This window comes from Mobula birostris, chromosome 27 (genome assembly GCF_030028105.1).
Source record: "Mobula birostris isolate sMobBir1 chromosome 27, sMobBir1.hap1, whole genome shotgun sequence".
Classification (NCBI taxonomy): domain Eukaryota; kingdom Metazoa; phylum Chordata; class Chondrichthyes; order Myliobatiformes; family Myliobatidae; genus Mobula; species Mobula birostris.
Window position 1 is genome coordinate 7,794,639 of NC_092396.1, and position 14,108 is coordinate 7,808,746.

Below are 14,108 nucleotides of genomic sequence, written 5' to 3' on the forward strand. Positions count from 1 at the left end.
AATTTCGGGAATGTTCCCATTACTTGCTGGTCATCACAAGTTGACATTGGAGAAATAAATAAGTGCCTCTAAGTTGTTGGTGAATCTATTTTAATAATGTGCCACACAATCACCAATGGTGCAATGAAGGAAGCTGAGATGTAGAGGAGACCCGAATTAGAAGACTTGATCTGTACGAGGAGAATACAAATTCACTGTGGCCATCAATTCACAAGAACGAAAATTTTAAATTGTAAATTGAAAATTTTTAAATTAAATAATAAATTTTACTTGGGAAATATAAAGCGGAATTCTGTTAGACCGTTCAAAATGAATTGTTCTTAACAGAGGAATTAAAACTGCAAATAGTTTTTAATCAACTACTTGTGATAATTTATCATCACTTTGCAGCCTTAATTTAAAAAAATTAAGCCATGGAGTTATGATATCTCCTTGTGACTATAATCTATAATTTGTTTACTTGGTGGATTTCTTTTGAATATTAATGTAAAAGGCATCACTACCAATGACCAGACATTGTTTTTAATATGACTTTAGATTTTTTTAAATGACTGCAACTATTCTAGCTCTTCAGATTGATAAATCTGTCACAAATAAGGCTAATTTAGTATTATCTCCATTTCCAAATGAAAATCATAGAAAATTAAGCTCCTTAAGCTCTGGTGCTCTGTCCTATTTAGAAACTTGCAGTGATGGTGGGTGTCCTTTTTTTCCTGCTACAGTTCTGACTGAACATGTGCCACATTGAAGAATCAGAGCCAGGTTTAATATCACTGACATGTCGTGAAATTTGTTTTGCGGCTATATTACAGTGCAGTACATAAAATAATATAAATTGTAGAAAGAAATAAAAGTATAAAAATAATTAAATAAGTAGTGCAAAAATAATGTAGTGTTAGTGGGTTGGTTAACTGACCGTTCAGAAATCTGATGGCGAAGGGGAAGAAGCATATTGAGTGTGTGTGTTCAAGACCTTGTACCTCCTCCCCGATGGTAGACCATGTCCTGGGTGATGGGGGTCCTTGATGATATTATATTCCACAAAGACAGCTATTCCTTGTGTTAAACTCTAGCGATGCTTTAACGCTTGACTCATCAGTTTTGTGATGCGGCCTCAGATTCTATTTCACACAAAATGCTGGAGGAACTCGAGGAAGAACTTAGCAGTCATGGCCTGAAACGTCAGCTGTTTACTCTTTTCCATAGATGCTGCCTGACCTGCTGAGTTTCTCCAGCATTTTGTGTTTTGCTTTGGATTTCCAGCATCTGCATATTTTCTCATGTTTCAGATTCTCTCTTTCCTTTACCTGCTACACCAGTAACACTAAAATTTATCTGGCAAATATAATAGCACTGATTTTTTTTAAAGAATCATGGAACTTCTTCTATCTAGCCTCAGACAAAAATAAAGAAAAGTTAATGAGACATTGAATGTTCTGAACATGGAAAAAAAGTGGACGTGTTTGATTTCTTAAAGGTACAATCAGCCAAATTTTAGGTCCAGAAAAAATGATTACTGTTTCTTTAAAAGAAAAAAACTTTGCATTCTTGGCTTCAAGCTAGTGAGTGGTGATTTGATGGCTTTGATTTAAATTCATTGTGTTGTAAAAGAACCTAATTATGTTTAAGATAAATGCCACCTTGGCAATTTGCATTACAATAAAATTAATTCTACAGATCAGTTTTCTTGCATGCATTGGGAAGGCTTTAATATTTATGCAAGTGTTACTATCGCACTGGCATCATCATCCCATCCATTACTAGCTTCAATTTCTTTTTTCTCTTGCAAATGCTACTTTCAAAATCTGGTTTCCTTAACTTTTTTGAATGCTGAATAGCTGTTATTTAAGTAGCCAGTAAAATTGGCCTTCATATATTTGCTGCATCCCAGTGAATGTAATTTGGGACATAGTTCAGTAGTGCTACTGGCTTTCCTTTCTTAAACTTTACCAGATAATGTGTAATTCAATATTTAGATCTAGATATATTAACATATGCACAATTGCTATTTCTGTGCAGTACATATTCATGGTATTTAATACATATATTTTAAAATTCTATACATTTTTGGTTAATGCACTAAAATATTTTGATTCCTTGTAAAGGTTTTCTATTTTTGAATTGTATTTATATTATCTTGTATTTTATTTCAAATGTCTCAGCATTCAAAAGGGTGTGCCACCTATTTTACTTCTTCCCTGCCTATTATCACCTTCTGTGCATTTTAATCATTTAAAAATGTTCTGAAGTTTGCTTGCATTGGAAGCCCTGCAGCTGCTTTTTTTTTTGCTTCAAACTTTACTGTCTCTTTGAAACTTCTCAGCATTTAAAAACAAATATTATGTACTCATTTAATTGGTCCAAGTTTAGTTGGCAAGTAGAATTCATGTAATGTGTTGTAGAAGTGATATTTGTAGGCTTATGTAGTCTGCTTTTAATAAATTGCCTACTCAAAAATTCAATATGCTCTTTACTTATGTACATTTTCAAATTGGATATCACAGCCATTCACAGCGTTTCAGTAACTGCTCATTTTAGGGTATGCAAAGGGCTTGTTATCTAAATGTTTCAAGTTTCAAAGTTCTCAGAGAGACTTGAGAGGTTTGCATTGAAGTTGTTGAATTAGAACTGATGGGACCTTGCACTCAGAAGTAAGTAACCAGAGTGAGTTTCTGATCTGAAACTGCCAATGTAAAATCATTTTCAGAAAGCAGGAGACATTGTTGGAACTAAAGTTACAACTTTTAAAATCTTAAATCAGTCTAAATGCCATAGGCCTTTTAAGAGAAGAGTTGGAAGGGTTTGATTCAAGCAGATTTGCATCTACTTCATTGTCTCTGATTTAGTTTCAGCCTTAACTATTTATCTTGTATTTTGTTGTAGCTTTAAAAACATATTATTTAATCTGCTGTTTATCATTTGACAATATTTAATGTTGCTGAAAAGCCTGTTAGCACTGTTTGTAATTAAAACATTGTGTAAACATTGAAGTACAAAGCTGTAGTCTATGTAATGATGTTTTCTGCACTATCTGGGTACAGTCAACAGCAGTATATAAATGTGAATGCAGCCAATAATTATAGTCTAACACATCTGATGGAAATGTACTGTATGTAATTCCAACCTAGTGAAATCCTATTAAGTAAAAGATAATGTAGAAATTTTACTGCAATATTAAGCTTAATGTTATTGTAAAATGGAAATGTTGCAGTGCTCTGCAGTACATCTAATGTGATAAGTGTTACCGTGTTTAGTGAATCTTAACTTTATAACTTTATCTGGATTATTGTACTCCTCCAGAATCAATGTTCATTTCACATCTATCATGCAAATATTCATACCTGACCTTTTGCAACTTATTTACTGAGACCACCATTGCATGTTGTCAAGATGACACTTGGGACTGCAAACTGTTGCTGATAATTGTTGTAGATTCATCTGAACTCATTAGTATTACTGTCGCTGCTTTATCACATTGTGTGTCGGGGCCACTTAGAGCAAACTGCAGTAACCCAGATGAATTCTTGGTTCAGCACAAGTGAGTTGTGACAGCTTAATGGCTCATCTCCTGGCACTGAACTAATATTGTTAATCAGGATGTTGGTGATGATTTCCCTGAGAACATGGGTGTTTTTCAGATGAATGTTGAACAAATTTAACACGTAGTCTTTTTTCATGTTTGATCTTTGAAAATAAAAAAAAATTACACAATGTATCGTGAATTGCAGAGCCAGTTTCTGATTTCTGTTCTTGTGCACAGGATTGCTAAGGAGTATAGGTGTTTTAATTTTTCACTTGGAAGTAATTTAGCATCAAATAGTGTTCTGATGCCTGAAATCTTCTACAGAGAAGACCAATAATTGATAATATTCTTGATTTTATAAAAATCATTTTCAAATCCGTTCGGTGTAGGTCTGTCTTTACCATTATGCAAGTGATTTTCTGTTTTGTTTCATTGAGTGATTATCTTCCTTCGTGTGGAATTGTATTTCGTTAAACATTCTGGTTTTGTAATTGCTAACATCTGCCAGCCTGATCCTGTTAGCCCCAGGAATCATTCAGAAATTAACAGGTAACTGTCAATTCGTAGAAGCTGGAGAGTGAGTGGATTACATAAATGTTTGAATCTAAATCCAACAAAAGCATAGATGAGCAATTCAGCAGAGGGTTAGGCAGGAAGATGGGTGACATGGAGGTGGTAGATGGCAGCATTTGCCAAGCATGGGAATGGGTTAGAAGTTCTGTTCAGAATCGTATAAGGCAGTCAGTGAGATAACTGTAGTTCAACCTGAGGAGGTGGTCAGGAAGGAGTATGAAATCTGTGGAAAGCAAACAGTTTATATATTTTGGATTTCTCAGAGTTTAATTTGAAACAGTTAATGACCATAAGACTGTCTTGATGGAACTGTGGAGATGCATTGGAGATGTTTATTAATGGTGGCTCAGTAGTGTCTCATCATGTACGTCATTTTCCAAATTGATGCATAATTGTACTTTGTCTAAAAATTGTGACTCCAGCAACCCTGCTCAAATGTTGAACCATAACCATTCTCTCCTTTTGACAGTGACACTGCAGAGGGATATCCTTTTTAGCATTAACCTTGCTGCTCCATGCTGGCCATGCAAAAACAGGGTTAGCACACTTATTCATGGGAAAGGGCCAAAATTGGATTGAGAACACAAGGCATTGTGACCACATTGGGTGCTTGTAAGAAAACTATATAAAGCCAATTTCTCGTGGGAGTCAGTCAAGTCCATGGTGATCTTGAATATAGAGAGAAAGGTAAGATTAATTTATCTCGTCTTTCAGTCAAGATGGTGCCGAGCTGATCTCTCCATCGAGATTATGGCTTAGATTTAGTTTTTTTAAAAGTTTGTAAGTATGGTTTTGGGAGCAGTGAGGGGAGTTAGAGCTCAGTTTAGGGTTTAAGGACAGATATAGAGAATTATAGGTCTCTGCTGTGCTCGGGCCAGTGACATGGCCATGTGATGAAGGCCATCTGGATGAATGGCTGTCCCAAGTCGATGGGTCCCGGATCAGATGTTCGTGCGAGAGGAGTCGTGAGAGCTGGTGAGGTGATGAGCCTGGAGTTCAAGATTTCATCCTTGATTAGTCTCGGGGTTGATACTGAAGATCAGAACCCAAAGGTCAATCGGATGTTGAACCTTGATGGCCGAAACCTGGAGATTAGAGGCCAGGAGGCCTGAAGTAGGAGGACCGTTCATGTGTGTAGGTGGGTGGGAGGGAGACAAGCGGCTTGTTTTGCTGATATAATTTTGTTGTTTGTGTTCTGTTTTGTGTAAACAAGAGGTTCTGCAGATGCTGGAAATCCTGAGCGATGTGCACAAAATGATGGAGGAACTGGGCAGATCAGGAAGCATCGATAGGAAAGAATAGATGGGCCAAGACCCTCCATCAAGACTGGAAAGGAAGGGGAAAATGCCAGAATAAGAAGTTGGGAGGAGGAAAGCTTAGAAGGTGATGGGTGAAGCCAGGTGGATGGGGTGGTGAATGAAGTAAGAAACTGGGAGGTGTTAGGTGGAAAATGCAAAGGGCTAGAGAAAAAGGAATCTGATAAGAGAATGGACCGTGGAAGAAAGGGAAGGAAGAGGGGCACCAGGGGAAGGTGATCAGCAGGTGAGAAGAGTTACAAGGCTGGAGTGGGGAATTGAAGAAAAGGGAAAGGAAATTGAAGAAGTTTTGTGTTCTCTGTTGTTCTGCAGAGCATTGTGGGCATCCTCTGTTGGTGCCCAAAAGTGTGAATCTTGTGGCTGAACCCCACACATCCTTGGGTGTGTTGGCTGTTAATGCAAGCAACCCATTACATGATGTGTTTTGATGTACATATAGAACATAGAATAGTACAGCACAGTACAGGCCCTTTGGCCCACAATGTTGTGCTGACACTTAAACCCTTCCTCCCATATAAGCCCCCACCTTAAATTCCTCCATATACCTGTCTAGTAGTCTCCTAAACTTCACTAGTGTATCTGCCTCCACCACTGACTCAGGCAGTGCATTCCACGCACCAACCACTCTCTGAGTAAAAAACCCTCCTCTAATATCCCCCTTGAACTTCCCACCCCTTACCTTAAAGCCATGTCCTCTTGTATTGAGCAGTGGTGCCCTGGGGAAGAGGTGCTGGCTATCCACTCTATCTATTCCTCTTATTATCTTGTACACCTCTATCATGTCTTCTCTCATCCTCCTTCTCTCCAAAGAGTAAAGCCCTAGCTCTCTTAATCTCTGATCATAATGCATACTCTCTAAACCAGGCAGCATCTTGGTAAATATGATAAATGTACATGAAATTCAGATCAATTGAAATATACAGTGAAATACATTGTTTACTTCAACAGTCAATGCAGTTTGAGGGTGCGCTGGGGTAGCCTGCAAGTGTCGCTGTGCTTCCAGTGCCAACATAGCATGTACACAGCTCACTAATCCTAACACACACGTCTTTGGAATGTGGGAAGAAACTGCATTACTTTAGGAAACCTAAGCTGTAAAGTGCATATAAATTCCTTACAGACAGTGGCGGGAATTGAACTCAGATTACTGGCACTGTAAAACATTACACTAACCACTATGCTACTGTGCCACTCTAACTAGTGTGTTCATCGAATATTAACATTCAATAGATAAGTTTGCCATAAATTAAGAGCTGCATTGCTTGTCATTTTTTTTAAGTTCACAAATTCTCAATTAATCTTTACCTGTCCTTTCCCCATTCTGGTCCATTTGTTCCAAATTGCAATTTTGATTGTGATTGGTTTTTGCTCCCTAGATGTATCAATGGGAAGATTTGATCTACACTCTTTTTGTGAGACAATGTGTGTTTCATTTAGTGTTTCCTCTGTCACACTCCTGCATCTTCTGTCACGAGCCTGAGGCACATTCCTCCTTTACATACTGCTTGTTGTAGTATCACTACAAAATCTCAAAGATTTATGTCTGCTCATTCTGACTTGGTTAGCAGTAGATAGCACATATAATTACCTTTTAAAATATGAGCAAATTAACATTACCTTTTAACAGTCCTACCAAATAATTGGATTTTCATGTATTGGTCAGTTTCTTCAGGATTCTAACTAATTTGTTCCTGATGTTTGGGTACTGAAAAATTCTGAAGCAAAAAATATCAAAATTGTAAATGTAAACTCTCTGGACTAGAGTGTATTGGAATCTTCTTACTTCATCCGCCCCCCCCCCCACCCACCTGGCTTCACTGATCGCCTTCTAAGCTTGTCCTCCTTCTCCTCCTCCTCTCCTCAATTTCTCTCATCTTCCCCTTCCTTGTTGCCTTGCGTTCTCTATACTGAGTGATACTTTGATCAAAGGCTGTCTTGTAAAAGTACTTTTTGGTGAAGCAGATGAGTAATATTGAATAACCCTTTTCAGTGACGTGATGTCAAGTGGGTCTTGGGCCTGAACTTGTCAGTGGCAGCTGACATAATAAACCTTAAACTTGAAAACTGTGAGGCCCCAGTGTAAACTTGCTGAATAGGAAGCTCTGGGTCCTAAATGGTCAGCCTTTTTTTTAGTGTGATTACCTTTAATTGTCAAATACACGTCAAAACATACAATGAAATGCATCGCAACACACACAATGCTGGAGGAACTCAGCAGGCCAGGAAGTATCTAGGGAAAAGAGTAAGCAGTCAACATTTCGGGCCAATACCTTTCTTCAGGACTGTTTGTTTACTCTTTTCCATGGAGGCTGCCTGACCTGCTGAGTTCCTCCAGCATTTTGTGTGCGTTGCTCTGGATTTCCAGCTTCGGCAGAATTTCTTGTTTTAGTGAAATATCTCAATCACGTCAAATCAAATCGACAGGGATTTCTTGCACCAAGGAAGAGAGACCAGACCCTGGAATACCTGAAAACCACAGGCATTCAGAAGCATTTGAAATCTGTTTAAATTTATAAGCTCATCAATTTATTAATTCAACTACCTCAGCATTAAAATTAAAATATTAAACCAAATAATTGGAGGGTGCTGGCAGAATTAAATTATCTTGTGGCTCTCCTCTGTGTTTCTCTCCAGCATCAGCACTAGATAATTAGGGAACACGTGCTGCTGAGCCAGAGTGGATAATTTCACTCAAGTCAACACTGAACTGATTCTATAACCTATGGGCTCACTTTCAAGTACTCTACAACTCATGTTCTCAGTATTATTTATTATTATTTTGCTATTTGCACAGATGGTCTTTTGCACATCGGTTTCTTGTATGTAGTTTTTCAATGAATCTGTTGTATTTCTGCATTCTACCTTGAATGCTTACAAGAAAATTAATCTCAGGTTTTTATATGGTGACATGCAGTAGACGTACTTCAATAATAAATATACTGAGAAGTTTGCTTTTCGGTTATGGCAGCAGAGCTGGGAATTTACTGGCAGAGTTTAGCCAGCAAGTTTAAGACTTCAGTATTCATGCACAAGCCTGAGATTTGTTAGATTAAGTACCATCTTTCACACAGAATTGCTGGCATTCTCTAGCACATTCTGGCCCATTTCCAACCAACCCCAAAAGAATTTGCGTGCATCCATGGTCTCAAGGTGGAGGAATGGTGGTACTTAAATTTGTTTACATTCAGTGTAAATCATAAATCATCTCATCTGGTGACATGAGGACTTGGAGCTCTCATTGTGGCTGCCTTCAGCAGAAAATTACAGAGCTAGAGGTAACTTACAGCACCTTGTTCAAGCTCAAACTAAGCATTGAATTGGAATCAGATTCAGATTTATTATCATTGGCATCTGTCATGAAATTTGTTGTTTTACGGCAGTAGTGCAATGCATCAGAAAAAAACTAAAATACAATAAGAAATGTATAACAAAAAATTAATTAATTTGTGCAAGAAGAGAGCCAAAAATAGTGAGGTAATTTAGAAGTTCATTGTCAGTTCAGAAATCTGATGGCGGAGGGGAAGAAGCTATTCCTAAAATGTTGAGTGTGTGTCTTCAGGCTCCTGTACCGCCACTCCGATCATAGTAATGAGAAGAGTTCATGCTCAAAGTTAACATTTTATTTTGATGCTGGTGTAAGAAAGAAATATCTGGCTGTAAATTACCACATTTTTAAGACAAAATGCAGTAATATTTTTATCTTGCAATTCCTCAGTTATGTTGTCACTGTCATTGTCTTGAAATAATTTACTCATTCTGATCAACCTGCATCTGAAAGATTAGATTAGCTTTATTTGTCACGTGTATATTTGAAGCATACAGTGAAAGGCATTGTTTTGCATCCAAGGATTGTGGTGGGTGCACCCACCCCGCAAGTGTTGCCATGCTTCCGGTGCCAACCTAGCATGCTTTCAACTTACTAACCTAACCTACACGTCATTAGAATGTGGGAGGAAACCGGAGCACCCAAGAAAATCCATACAATCACGGGGAGAAACTCCTTACTGAACAACAGCAGGAATCAAGCTCCATTCAGTGGTCGCTGGCGCTGTAAGACGATTGTGCTAACCACTACGCTATCGTGCTCCAGCTTGTGGTTCCAAGTTATGCTGGAAGGATTGCGTCTTTAGAAATGATAAACACAAGAGATTCTGCAAATGCTGGAAATCCAGAGGGACAAACAAGGTGCTGGTGGAAATCAGCAGCTCAGGCTACATCTATGAAGAGGATTAATCGGTTGACATTTTGGGTTGAGACCCTTCATTAAGGTACTGTATTAGAAATTATACCTTGATGAAGATATTTACTCAGTGGACTGAACTAATCTATTAAGGAATAAATCCTAACAATTGAAATGGAATACTTCTGGAAAGTCGAGATTAATTTTGGAAGAAGGAGCATAATTCATTGCCACACTTGGCTGTGGAGGCCTGATCTCTGAGTATATTTAAAGTGGAAGTTGATAGCTGCTTATTTAGTAAGGATGTCAAAGGTAGAAGACAGAGAATGAGGGTTGAGAGGAATAATAAATCAGTCATGATGGAATGGCAGAGTAGACTCAGTAGGCCAAATGGTTTCTCTTGTGGTCTATAATTTCTTTGTTCATATAAAAATGCTGACTTGTTTAGGAAAAGCATGATAATCTTGGTCTCTTTTCTAAATCTGCATTGCATCTTTGAAAAGCATTGCTTGAGGGATATGTGAGATTCAGATAAACCAGCATTATAACCCTGTGAACTGACAGACATAAAATGTTCTACTTGCAGCCGCAGTGTCTGATTTGAATGAGTGACAAATATAGTGTTGTTTGCTCAACAAGTATCGTCAGGCTGGAATCTGGAAGCTAAGGGAATAAAATGCAGCTTTGACAAAATTAATAAGCTTCAATTTAACATATAGAGGGAACTTTCCTGCACAGCCCCCCTCCAGGAGACAGTTCCAAGTGACGGGTGTCATCTTTCTAGCCACCAGCATGAATCATTTGAGTGTCTTACTCTGGTTAACTAACTATATGATTCTACACTTAGATATCTAAAAAGGTATAAGTTATAATACATGGCTTTGACTGTTTGCCCTTGAAACATGATAAATTGGTGGTGGGATTGGAAAAGGGATTGCATGCTGTTTCAGGGATCAGACATCCTGGATGGTTTATCCTGATCCTCATAAAGCTTGTACGTGCACTCATGTCGAAACTGAATGGACTGTCAAATACTTAACGCAATTTACACTAAGTAAATATGATAGATGCTTCATAATGTCTGAAATTTATCCTCAAATCTGGCTGTTGGTGTGCTGAGCTCAACACATCTCATAATTTGCATTATTGCTTTAAAATGAATAATCATATTGGACCCTTTGCTTGCTATCAATTTGTCCAGTCTACAGCCAGTCACCTCTGCAGCTATTTGTATTGATTGTTACATCCTCAAGCTCTGTAAAACAGGCAAACCTCCAGAAAGCCAGAAACTTCATTCTGCATCAATAATACATTTAACATTACTAGCTAATGAATTTCAGCTGAAGCTGAGTGGCTGGTAAGCCTTGGTTAGAATCACTCACACCAATGTAGAGGAAAGGTGCCGAGCAGAACAAGTTGCTACCTGACACAGAAGAAAAGCTATGCCAGTGGCTCCATTACCAGATACAGGAGTTTCCATTTCCTTACTGTGGATGTCCATGTCGCTCACAATTTGGACTCAACAGCCACCTTCAAATGCACAACAAAAGAACTCTACAAATCTAACTCATTGCTGATACCATGGACAACCAGTCAAATCAGTCAATCTTTGTCGATGCCCACTTGGCCAGGGAAGCGACTAAAAGTGTTAATTAACTTGCCACAAAGGGCTCTAATTTGAAGTGTATAATTTTCTTTTTCTTGATTTGAGCATCCACAGCACATAGGTGCAACCTGCTGCCAAGGATTCAATGTATGTGCTGTAACAATTTGATTTTAATTTCAATTTAATTGCATTAGTAGTAATTGGTACTTGGAAACATTAAATTGGGTAATTTGTTTGGGGAATTCTGCTTGACATAGTGTTGGCATTATTCATACTAGTGTTGCCTTTTTATTGTGTACATTAATGAACAGTAATCAAGCCAATAAAATGATATAATCTAAGCTTTTTAAGTACCCTAAGAAGACATAGAATTCCACACTTCATCTAAGTGAATGCAATGGGTAAGTGTTTGAAAATTGTGATAAGCTGTAAGACCTGTTCCTACAGGAGTGATATGAATGAGGCGACAATCTGTGTCTCCCACTCTGTATTTGAGTGACCTTGATGTACTTACTTATGTCAAGTTATATGCTAAATATAATCAAGCTCAAGTATTTTGGTGCATGATTGAAATTCACCCCTCTGGCACTTTCTTAGACACCCATTAAAGGTTTGGATTTGCTGTAGACAACCCTTTCAATTTACTTCCTGCTTATTCACAATTTTGTATGTAAATTTCTACCATTAGTATGTGCATGTGTTTCCAGCAACTGTTTAATAGTTCCTATTAGATTATTTAAAAAGTGCTCTAATTGAAGAACTTTGTGGGTGGCCCTATCAAAAACTAATTGTGTGGCTGTAAACAGTTTTGATGTATCTTTCGGCGGTTTGCCGCCATCAAATTAGCTACTGCTTCCTGTACACTTTCTTTTCCATGCCATTCTCCCTGGGTGGCCATGTTATTGCCAGGTATATTTTTTTTATCTTAAACTGACAATCAGAAGATCCCCTTCAAGATTGTTTAATGTAATTTCTTGTACACACGTGTAAGGAGAATGGAGTAATTGTTAACTCTGGATCCGATACAGCACAAAAAAAAAACCCATGAAGGATAAAGAACACAATAATTTAAAAAAAAACACACACAATAAATATAAATAGATTGGATAGCTTGTATGCATTGATTGTATGTTCAGAAAGTAATGTTAGGTTGTGCTTAAGGTAACTGATGGGGAAAGAATAAAGTAGGGAGTAGAGACGTGATCAGTCTTACTGCTTGGGGAAAGTAACCGTGAGTCTGGTGGTCCTGGAGTAGATGCTCCATAGCCTCTTCCCTGATGTGAGTGGGACAAACAGTCCATGAGCAGGTTATGCGGAGGCCTTTCTGATGTTACCGGCCCTTTGCTTGCACCTTTCTGTATATATGCCCTTGATGGCGGGTAGGCTGGTGCCAGCGATGCGTTGGGTATTTTAACTCACAGTTGTAGAGTCCTCCTGTCTGCTGCAGTACAGTTGCCATACCAAGCAGTGATGCAACCTGTTAAGATGCTCTCTATTGTGCATCTGTAGAATGCCCAGATCGTTGCTGAGATTGATCTTGAGTGGATGGAGTGGGAACAAATGTTGACTTTGCTGTTACGAAGAACTTTGCTTCAGTGCACCAGATCATTTATAACACCTGACTCTAAATTATAGACCCAAGTGATTCTGCAGGTGCTGGAAATCCAGATGAAAACACACACAGATGCTGGAAGATCTCAGCAGGTCAGGCAGCTATGGCAAGGAATAAACAGTCTAGAAGGATAGCCAGGATCCCGAAGGAATACTCAATTAATACTATCCCCTAACCCACATGGAAGCTCACATCACAGCTTATGCAGGTCCAAGATGACCTGGCATTCAGTACAGCTGGCATTTACAATATTCCCTGTGAAATGGAGCAACCTATATCACCAGACAGGGCGCACAGTAGAAACCTGCATCAAGGAGCACAGGTGTACCCATTTGAGTTACCCGGAGAAATCAGTTGTAACAGAACATTGCATTTGGACTTCGGCACAAAGCTACTATGCTGTGCCAGTATTTTTTGTGACCGCCTGATGAAGGAAGCCATTGAAATAAAACTAAAGTTTTAACAAAGACGAAGGGCTTGCTCTAAGTAAGAACTGGAATTTGATTATAAACAAGGTAGGACAGCAGAAACCTGATTGGATGAGGACTATCAAATCAGGAGGGATGGATGACAGGGATATAAATACCACTGGATTAGACAAGCCCAGGCATCATCCCTGGTGAAGGTGGCAGAGTTTGTCATTGAAACGTCAGTGAAGATTGATACCTATACCCAGCATGAAACTTGTTTTAAGGCACCAAGATATAAAAATGACTGTTAAAAGAGGTCAAAAGACAAATAATGAGGCAGTCTCATGAGTTCATGGACAGTTTGGATATCTGATAGTGAAAGGGAAGGAGGTGTACTAAAACATTGAGTGTGGATCTTCAGGTTCCTGTACCACCTCCCTAATGGTTGCAGTGTAATGAAGACGTGTCCAGCGGGGACATCTTCGCTCACCTCAATGCTGAACTGACTTCACAACCCTATAGACTCACTTTCAAGTTCTCAGTATTATTTGTTTACTTTTTTACTATCTGTATGATTTGTTGTCTATTGCACATTTTGATGTTTAGTTTTTCATAAATTGATTACATTTCTTTATTTTCCTGTAAATGCCTCCAAGAAAACAAATCTCAAGAAGTACATGGTGACATATACGTACTTTGATAATAAATTTGCTTTGACCCTTTGAGGGCCTTTCATTTAATAAATTTGTACATTTAAAATTATTTCTGGTAATGCGCAAGGATCCGTGGTTAATTGATTGTAGTGTATTATCAAATGCGTACAGAAGTAAAGACTATTCCTTGCACTGAAACTTGAAGCAGTGACTAATAACCTGACTTTTGGTGTTG

General features: G+C 38.3%; 1 protein-coding gene across 5 annotated transcripts in view; it reads left to right on the top strand.

The window, feature by feature from the left end:
• Positions 1-14,108, top strand: part of tmem201 (transmembrane protein 201) — a 184,835-nt gene that overhangs the window by 54,587 nt on the left and 116,140 nt on the right. The window lies entirely within an intron of this gene.